Here is a 10845-nt window from a genome sequence, read left to right as displayed (position 1 = left end):
AATATCTATCCTGTAAAGTGGTAGAATCGCTAATTTACTAGACGTCTTTTTGGTGGAACCCAATCGAAATTTAAGGTTTCATATTCCAGCAATGTTTAGTTTCTTGAAATGTTCTGTTTCACACCAGTCCCAAAAATCTCTTTTTTATACTCTTTTTCTAAAAACCACTCAGAAAAATAAATAAAAAATAAAAATCTAACCAATAAAATGGCATTTATGGTCAATCGGTTTTCTTCAAGTGTGTAATTTTCATTTTTAATAGGTTCTAGGTGAAAATATCGTTCATTTTCAAAGTTAATAGTTATTTATTTAACAAGTGTGGAAAGTAGTACTTTTCCTCACGCGAGGCAGGGTTTGCACGCACTAGCGAGCGAAGCGATGCGAGTGCAAGTGCAAATTGCCGAGTGTGAGGAAAATACTTTACACTAGAGTTAAATATTATATTTTTTCTGCAACCATTTATTAACTAATAAAATTAAAAATTTCATTTTTACAGTCTACAAAAAGTAATTTATTTATTATAAACATTTATTGTTATATTACAATTATTTACATTACTTACGTATTTACATTACTTATTACATTTTCTGCTGTTTCTTTTATTGATGGAGGAGTGTTTTCTAAACAGGAATCACTAGAATCCATTTTAAATTTCTATAAGGTAACACTATAACCTTTTTAACTGTTATAATTAAAAATATCTAATTATTTATTAAAGTATTATTTTTATTTCTATATTCCTTTCAATTTTTATTTTATTTTTTAATATTCGTTTTTTAATTATTTAAATATGCTTATTAGAGTTTTACAGAAAATATTTATGTTAATAACAAAACTTCTTATATCAAGGAAGCACAATAAAGTTTCTCCACTCACTTGTGCGGAAAGTGACACTAATGGGAATTTCCCCCCACTAGTGTGGGAAGTTGGGCATTACACAGCTGATTTTAATTGAGTAATGAGAACTTCCCTACATGGTTGCAGAAAAAATACTTTTCGACTCGGTGAGAAATCGTTAAAACAAAGAATTACCAACAAAAAAAAAAAATCAAACAATTTAAGTGTAACTTGATTTTTCTACGTAATTGTTATACAATTTTCTCGAGAATACAAAATTTACTTCACCATTACGTTCTTTATAGTAGCACCATATTAATTCTTACTTCACGTGTTCAGTATGGACATACCATTACTCACTTACCTTGAGCAACTACTATACTTCTAGCCTACCAGCTTGGTCTAATTGATGGACCTACAGTAGTCGCCGACTTTGTAATACTACGACACGCAATAATAATATCTATTAAATCCTGCAGGCTAACTTTATCTGTTAACATTGCAGGCAAATAAAGTTACCTAGAGGTTACTCTGTAATTTTATTTATTTTAAGTAAAGTAGGGAAATTGTTGAAAGTTTTTTGCTTGTCTATTATTGTTTTTAAAGTGAGCCCCACGTTGAGTCAAGTATAAAATACTTTGGGCCATATTTTGATAAAACTGACTGATTTTTACTTTTTATTGCTGATTTTTATCTTGAAATCCACTACTCGAATAAACTTCCTTTATTTTGTGTTTTACTTTTTATGGAATAATGTGATTTATCGCCATATTTCTATTGTAGATGATCTTTAAATTATTCATCATTAAAAGAAAGTTATAAAGCATAAGGTGGTGTTTATTCTTCACCTGGCCTCTAGACCAAGATTTGTGTTTAAGAAAAGTCTTTTAAATAAGGTTTCAACCAATTGTAATACTCTTTCGTTTGGAATAAGCAGATTTGTTGTAGGATAAAGGATAGAAAAGTTACGGCCGTTTTTATGATGAAAAACGCGAATATCGTCGGAAAAGTTAAAAATGCAAATATCTTGGACACTACTGAGAATCGGGTCAAAGTGAAGAGAATATTTTTTGTTGCATTTGAGCTGCTGAATTACTTCCCGAAGTTTCGACCACTCTTCCGCATACATCCTGAATAACAAAGATCATAGTTTTTAATGATAACCAAAATTTGTCATTATGAAATGTTTCTAAGTAGTATTGTCAGGCAATTGTAAAATTTTATTTTACTATTCTGCTAAAAGGTTGTATTGAAATATCTCACATGTTCTCAATACTTGTGTTTTTGGATTAGATTACAGATAAGTCAGATATTCAGAGTTCGTTGGGAAAAGGTAACTGCTACAATACTGAAGATTCACTCAGGTGTAATAAACTACGCTACTTCTAGTAAGGTAGTCGCGCTCTATTCTTAAGAAACTACTTCTAGATCCCAAAACCTTTAAATTTCTTAGTAGGTCGAGTGCCGTAGAATCTAATCTAATCTCCCTACTGGGTCTGAATTAACGGCCTCGCACTGTGCTGGGCTACTCAGCTACCGCACAAGACTAACAAACTTAGACTAGACATCGAACTTCCCAGACGAGGAAAGTAACTATAAAAATTAGTTTTTACTTTTTGTCCTTGACATCACCACAGATGGGTTACTAAATTAGGTTACGAAAATATTCGATATTTATTTCCAAAAGTTCGGTATTTTGATATTTAAAGAATATTTTTCATTTACAGGTTAATTGGAAGTGTTACGAGTGTGAAATGTAAAATCGTTTTTTACAATTACTCATTTACCAATTACTACGCAACAATTTTATTATAATTATATCATTTTTGGGAAAATTCATTTCCATTTTTTTTTATTTCATAAAAATAAAAGAAGAGATGTAACTTTTAAGATTTTTAATCAATGAATTTTTAACGCTCGACTTGTCAAAGTATGCCGAAAATAGCGCCTATTGTTTGAGAAAAGATTAAAAATATTCTGTAAAGTCTAAATTTGCGCAGAAAAAAAGAAGAGGATTACTGAAATGAAAGCTCATTAAGGAGAGAATATTTGCTCGTTAAATGTCCTAATTAATGGAGATATTTCGTCTGAGAAGCTGAGATATTCTTTCTTTTTTTCTCTAAATATTTATTAAAGAACATATATTTCTTATTGCAAAAAGCACTTTCTTAATTTAGCACTTTAACTGAGACACATTGTCTCAACTTGATAATAGCATCACTAAGTTCTGTTCACAGCAGCTGCAGAAAGTAGAACCAGCTAATATGACACCCACTTAGTACGTAGTATATTCCTACCATCACAATATACTACGTTCTACTTCAATAAACTCATAAAGTTCGCATGTCTATATCCACTTTCTTAATATGAAGTCACCAAGCTGTTCCAGGATATATCCTATTTAGAAAATATTACACTCTATGTTGAAATGATGCTCGCATTAAATCTCATGCTCACATTCCTTATGAAATCTTGTTTGGTTTAATATCACCAACATAATATTTTGCAATAGCAACTTAATATCATAAACGCTGTTATTACTAAATTTTTAACCAAAAAATTAAATGAGTAAATAAAACTATACAGTTTTAAAACTATAATAACTGCGATGCATAATTTATTTATCAAAAGATTTTTTAATATTTGTCATTAAAACTGTCCGTTAGGACAGTTGTACAATATAAAGGTTGATCGTCAAAAACTACACGAAAAAGCGTAGAGGAGAAGGTGGTGATATGGGACAGTCTTTTTTTACCTTGCATATTTTGAACACTACAGAATTCAAAATCTACTCTGAAGTAAAATCATAGACATAACATTATTTGTCTTTGAAAATTTGAAGTCCTGAGTGGATCACAGCAAAGAGTCTGAAGTTACATTGAACAAGTCTGTCTTGGTGCCATATTGGGTTTTCAAAAAGTGTGGTCGTAATATGGGACACACATAATAATTATATTTAATGTTCTCGTTTCTCCATGAATCGTAAAAATAAGCCTTAAAATATGCCACAAAACTATATTTTACACAATTATCGTACATTAAGGACAAAAATTAGGGTGTAATCAGTTTTCTGAGAGAAATGTCAAGAAATCTTTGAAATGATCTTTTTAGGCCCTTTACAGTACCCTGTAAAAAAAAAAAATTTATGAGACACTAGTTTCGTCCTCAGTGCCACTTTTCACACTTGTTCGGCAGACGATTAACGAGGTTGTTATATGGGACAACGCTGTCCCACAATACCACCATACGCCTCGTACAATATAACCTCATTTTTTTTCCAATATACATTCATATTTGAAATCCATAATACTGGCAATTAAAAACTCTCTACTTTCTACATGTTTAATGTCTAAGGGAAATTATTCTAACTTTCCTCGGTGTTAACCAAAAGCAGAGGAAAATCACCCTTAAGAAAACTCTTTAGCATTGACAAAATCAACACGGTCCTCTCTTGGACATAGCTGCCACTCGATTGGCGCAAGGCCTTCTGCAGCAGACAAAGCCTACCACAAAGAGTAGTAAGGCACCAAAAAGTAACAGATAGCCACTACTGGTCTCACAAAAACAGGGGTGTCCCAAATTCCAACCCCATCCCATATTACCACCTTCTCCTCTAACGTTGTAAAACGCTCAACTTTGACATTTTTTTCTCTTTGACAGTCAGTTGTGCAAAACCTTCCGAAGTATATTTTCATAAAGTTTATATTTAAAAATTTGTGACGAATCAGGTGTACGAATTTTGAATTGATTTTATTAAAAACTACTGATGATTTAATGAATTTATTATAAAAAGATACAAATTTGTACTGCTCATGTCTGAGACACCAGTATTTGTATTTCATGACAAATAAGTACAAGAATATAATTACGGTGTAAAAAAAAGGCGTGTCTACGCTTATAACTTGTAAGAAAATTGTCGAAAACGCAGTAGTAAACCCTAATACTGCTAGATTAGAACCCCTGCACTTTAGAAGTGATAGTTTGGTTCACTGGGGTCACCGTGTCTTTCTAAACAATCTACTGTCAATGAAACAATAAAAAATTCGGTAGTTACTGAAGTTGAAGCCCGCTAACCAGGTAAGAAGTTCACTGACGGAGAGCAACCTGAAACAAAACAAGGAGCAAACGGAAAAAGCATTCGTTGCGAGCATTGTATTAAAAGGGCATTCACACTAAACCAAAACACTACTAACTCGTATCGTGTTAAACACTATCGATTCGTGTTTTTAGTTCACAATCTTTTGTTTATTATTTTGATGAAGATACAAAGAAGTAAATTTCTATTTTAGATGTTCTGGCCTGTTTTTTTTTAACCCAAAAACCTGAAACAACACAGAAATAGTGATCTAAACGTTTATTAGTTGGATAGAAGGGGGATTTGTTTTATTTTTTGGGGGGTAAAAAAGCCTAGTGAGGGCACTGAATGGCTGCGGAGATCTCGAGCAATATGAAAGGATTAGAGGAAGCTTTTTTTATAAAACGTTACTTTATTTTAAATTAACTTGAATTTGTCATATGTTAGGCATTTTATTTTATCAAACCACTATAAACCTCATGCAAAAAAAAGAAAAATTTGATGGTAGAAAGCCCCTAATGCATGTTGTAACATGATTACATTTCTTGGAGCGCTCCTCTAATATAATATGAAGATTTTCATGCTTTTCAGTATACGTACTACAAGATAAAAAGTGCTGTCCACAGCTATTAGGAAGCCATGTTAGTGATGAATAGTGTGTTTCATAAGAAAAGATATATAACTTAGTTTTATCACTTGAGTTTCCGTCTAAAATAAGTTATAACCTGGTTAGAAAATGGAAAAGTTCCTCTCATTCCGGAAACTCTCTTATTACTTCAGTTTACTCGATGCTAACTGTGATTGCTCATAAATCTGCTCTGCAAGTCACATTTTATGTACGTATTAAGTTTGCTCGTAACTCTTAGCCAACAAAACAAGATATGAAATATAAGACGTAAGTATTCCATTAAAAAATAATATACATATATTATAAATTTATTTAATAATTTTTTGATGTTTAGAACCTAATAAATGAAAGATTTACTGTATTCTGCTGTTTTATTCCAAAAAAAAGGTGAAAGAAATTGATCATATTAAGGAATTAATTTATGTTAGATCTAATTTGTTAGTCTTGTCAGCGCTTTTTTCCTTATTATATTTTAAGTTTTTTTTCTTTATAACGCACTGTACAGTTGTGATTTCTTTTTGCTTTGATTAATGGTGCCATCCTGGAGATACATTCCCAGGACAATAATCGTCTTTCTTCTTCTTCTTCGTCTTCTCCTCCTCTTAATCCCCTTACATCTCACCTCCTCAGTACATTTTCAAAACAAAGATAATGTGATCTTTTGATCATTTGTGGAACATAGTTTTATTTCTTGGACATCAGGTGAGTTAGAAACTCTTTGTGAACTATGTGGATGCCTTACAATTTTACACTGTAAATAGCAAAGACAGAAAGCAAATTACTTCTTTCTTTCTTTCTTTACATTCATTACAAACAGAGATTGCAGAGCGCCTAACTGTTGTTTTGAAATGACTGAATGTTAGAAAAGATAGCTGGTTTTACATTACTACGCTTAAAATTGGAAATTTACTGCATTAGAATTTAATACATTACATCAGCTATGATTATCACTTTTCCAATGCAAAAACAAAATAATCGAAATGAAAATGTAATCTTCTTTTTCCCCAGATCTCTTTTCATATTTATTTTTTTATAACGATAAAGGGAAATGTTTTGACAAATTTTTAGGAGGAAAATTTAATTAAATAAGGCTCTTAACAGTTTTATCCAATTATCGGAGAGTTCTCTGCTTCAATTCTTCTATAAACGACAAGAAAATACTAAAAGATTGCTTTTAACAGTAAACTTAATACTTTTTAATGTTCATTTTGTAAACATCACATTGAGGGGCAAATCTTAATTATAATAAATATTTTATCTCAGTTTTATTAATTTTAATGCAGTTTTATTTAAAATTGAACGCTTGCAATTGTATCTACATATGTATAATTTTACATCATCCTTGAATTTCACTCAAATAAAAAAAAGGTTATAATTATTTTAGTAAACAGCTGATAAAATATTCCTACTGGTAAAACTCTTGAAAATTTGATTTAATTCTTCTTCGGCTAAAAGAACAAAATCAGCAGAAGCTCAGACTTATACTTCGCTGGTCAAGTATTTCCAACTTTACCAAGTTAATGGGGTAACTTCTAAAAGTACAAGAATTTCACTTAAAGAAGGTAATAAATAGTAGTTTGGTAATAGGTTGTCGTTGGGAACTTTACCAGCAAGAAAAGCCAACAGCAATGTAAAGATGAGTCACACCTCCCAAAACATTGATCACACAAATATGTTACTTATCTAAAGCAATAACATCTCTTCCTGACAAGAAAATTGGAAACTTTATTCCTACATAAATAACATTTGGATATGTTCTACACAGGATGCCGAACTTGATAGTTTAAATATAGATACATATAACTATTGCTTTAAACAAAATAAAAGAATTTATTTTGAATATTTAGAGAATTCACCTCTTACAATTGGCGTTAATGTACTGAGCTTTTGATTGACTATTCTGTAAACCAGAATATCTTTTGCAAATACTTAATGAAATAAATAAGGCGAACCAAAAGTGAGAACTGCCGTGGCTGTAATCTCTACTTAACAGAATTAATCCACTATCTGATATTACCACATTATTAGAAATCAAAATGTTTAGAGTTACTGCCTTAAAATCTTTGATTACCACAGATCTGTACTAGTTTCATCCTCACCTTCTTCTCTTTAACATAGAAATATTTTTTAATTTATATTTATTTAATTGTATAATAAACTTTTGCTCTTAACTTAAATATACTTACCCTATGTTCACGTCCATCTCTTGTATCTGTCCAAAAACTCATCAGTAGAATAGAGTTGGCTGTGTAATACAGAACTCAAAAAACATGCACGATGGTATTTCTAACAAGAACAATTTTGTAGTTTGGGCCAGCAATTCAATTTTTATTCACTTCTTTTTTGATAAGTAAATAGTTTCGTTTTAATCATTAGCTCAAGGCCCTCTGTTGCTATTTCCAGCCTATGCAGTAGCCTGTAAAGATGATGTTTAAATTAGTGTAAGAACCTAAAACATTTTAATAATTATTACAACAAGATAAGGTCATTAATACATTGTGAAATTCAATTAAAGGGATTATCAGCTTGAAAACTGTATTTAGATAAATGGATTACATTGCACAAAATTTGATCACTGGATTTGAGTGACCCATAACAGAAATCAGATAGAAAATTAATTAATCCTATAAACATGCAGCTTTTTATTGTGCTTACAATATGATATTTCTTTGTTTTAATTCTAAATCGCAATCATTCATTTAAAAAAAAATGCTTTAATTTTTCTTTAGAATCATAATATTAATATTCAACAATATCATTTACTCAGGTATGTGAACGATGAAAGTGTAGTGCTGCAGTCTTGCTTGCAGCTCACTGAAGGCTGAAAACACCTTCTTCCACAGTAAAGGTATAACAGTTACACTTGAAATTATTTTGATGTTAACATAATCAGGGTGATCATTTCTTTAATACTTCCCAAAATTAAAGAAATATGTAAAGCTATTAATTATACAATTATTGCATTCACTGAGTGTTGATAAATTGGTAAAAGTGTCTTATACACGCTAACAATTGCACCAAAAAAGTGCATTTTGTGCAACATACCTTTAAATTGTTCAACATTGTGTCCTTCTTGGACAAAGCGTTAAATCCAGATTAAATTGAATTAGGGTATCTTTTAAAGAGGAGGAATTATGTCTCAACGTTATACGTATTTTAAGTTACGTTCTTGATGTAAGATTCTTTTTAAATAGCAATTATCCTAAAACAACAGTTCTTTCTCTAAATCTTTGAAGTTCAAGCACCCCATCGTCGGTTAGATGTGTAGAAAATTCTTCACCAGGCAGTGGGAGAAAAATCATTAGATCTGTTTACAAAATACTTCACTTAGAATGCACTTGACTCTTTTATGTGTTCAGTTGTGGAAAGGAGACTTCTGTTTTCGCTCATACATATTTATTCTCTTCCCTTTATTCTACTCCTGCTTTTAGTAAACAAAAGGCGACACTTGACTTCCTCATTAGTAACATATTCATATTTTTGCTTAGGCGCTATTTGTATAAATAGAAGTATAAGATGATAAACAAATTTAAATTATGGTTGTTATCTTCAAAAATGAAAGCATTTTTAATGAAATATTCATAGTTCCATTGGCCTAAGATGTCTTTATTTATTTTGTAGCAGAAACATAACTGCAAAATGATGATGACAACGCCAGATCATTTATTACAGACTTCTTGACAAGTCCAATGTTACAGAAATATATAAATAAAAAATCTAGTGTGAATGACTTTCTTCTGATTTTCAAGATTCTAACTTCACTTCCTCCAAGTTGTATTCACTGGAAACTAATTAATGATTAAAATGCAAGCTATAGATCTTCGTGAACGTAATGTATTCACTTAGTTTAAAGAAAGTCTTAGGGAGCTCTTCAGGAAATGCTTTAAATAAATAGTAAAAATTAATCATTGAAGTGATATATTTGTTTGAGGACTTTTATTTAAACTGGCAATTTTAGTCAAATATCTTTTCAAATTGTGTGTTTTGATCGTATAGTAGGCTGGTATGGCATTTTATAATGAAGACTAAACATCAGAGTTTTCTTCAAAAGTGCTTTTCACAAAATAGACTTCTTTTTCTCCTTTAGCGTAACCAAGAGGCAACAAAGCCATTGGGTGTTTCGAAATCCTGTCTAGTGTCGGCATGAGAACAAATAAATACGTAGAATTGATTAATTTATAGGCAAGCTTTAGCTTTAGAAAAGGACCGAAAAGTGACCAGTAGCATAATCTTCAAACTGACCTCTTCATAAAAAAGGACAACTTGTCCAATCACACATATTATTTAATAGTTTTAACTGAAATTAGTTACTTCTTAGTGCAGTATTGTTATCATCTGTATAACAGTAATTTTGTGCATCTTGTAAATTTTCATTTTTGAAATACTATGTTCATAGGCACTGACCGATTATTTTCTAAAAACCATTTGTTCCTGCTCAGGGTAACACCTTAAAACTGACATTTTCCGTATTATCCAACATCCCGAGGAAAATATATACCTAGTAAATCCAACATGACCGTAATACATACTCCAATTACGATTGAGAGAAGTTAAAATAGATTTTAGCAAATAATCGCAATAAGTGCCAGATTTTGTAGATTGATCAATTATCAACATTATTTGAAATACTTATCAATGCTACTGCCTTTAAAACGAGCATGCTTACTGACGGTCATTAATAATGGCAAACAGTTTGTTAGTGATGTCATTAACGAAGATAGAAGTAGAGAGAGTTATAATGGTTAATAATGAGAAAATAGATTGGATAATGGTGAAATGGTCACTATGGTAACTTTGTCTACATCCATTACCAATGAGATTTGTTCTCTTTTAAACTATCTTGCCACGGAAAATGATCTAGTCTCGTAATTATTTAGGTTAAATTGTAGCCTGTTCAAAAAATAAAAATAAATAAAGCATTGTTTTAAATAATAACAGGTAGTTATATCAATATTGATGTTGTAAAGAGGCATATAATGAATTAGACAGATCAAGTAGACTATTGATTTAAAACCATTACTCCATTACATGTACCATCAAAACAAAAACCAAAATTTATTGTTACCACTGTATTCACTCGAGAATTTTTCACCCAGCTTTGAAACCTTGACTTCGATTCCTGCTATCTCTGTAAATTAAAAAAATCTTTTCAAGAAAACAAATACAAACTGAATTTACTCTTATAGTAGTTATTACTTGCCCTCATCTTAATATTCCCTGCTTCTTAAAATAGTATTTCTTGTGAACTAAAATTGTTATTTACTGTCACTAGCCAAGCACTCCTTACTTAAAGTTACTAGTTTTA

At 30.8% G+C, this 10845-nt stretch overlaps 1 protein-coding gene across 5 annotated transcripts in view; it reads left to right on the top strand.

Annotated features, from left to right (window-relative positions):
- SK (small conductance calcium-activated potassium channel) overlaps positions 1-10845 on the top strand; it is a 636287-nt gene that overhangs the window by 79077 nt on the left and 546365 nt on the right. For 2 of the 5 annotated variants that reach the window (XM_074123006.1, XM_074123002.1), the window contains exons 1-2: positions 6913-7102; positions 8308-8388. The exons of 2 other annotated variants lie outside the window; for them this stretch is intronic. The gene's annotated coding sequence lies outside the window, so the exon portion shown is untranslated. Of the gene's footprint in view, positions 1-6911; positions 7103-8307; positions 8389-10845 lie in introns of those variants that run through there. One more of the 5 variants, XM_074123007.1, reaches the window with a different exon arrangement.

The sequence above is a fragment of the Rhodnius prolixus genome, unplaced genomic scaffold, assembly GCF_049639745.1.
Source record: "Rhodnius prolixus isolate KJV_2025 unplaced genomic scaffold, Rpr scaffold_8, whole genome shotgun sequence".
NCBI classification, from domain to species: Eukaryota; Metazoa; Arthropoda; class Insecta; order Hemiptera; family Reduviidae; genus Rhodnius; species Rhodnius prolixus.
Note: the sequence above shows the minus strand (reverse complement) of the source record. Positions and strands in the feature narration are given on the sequence as shown.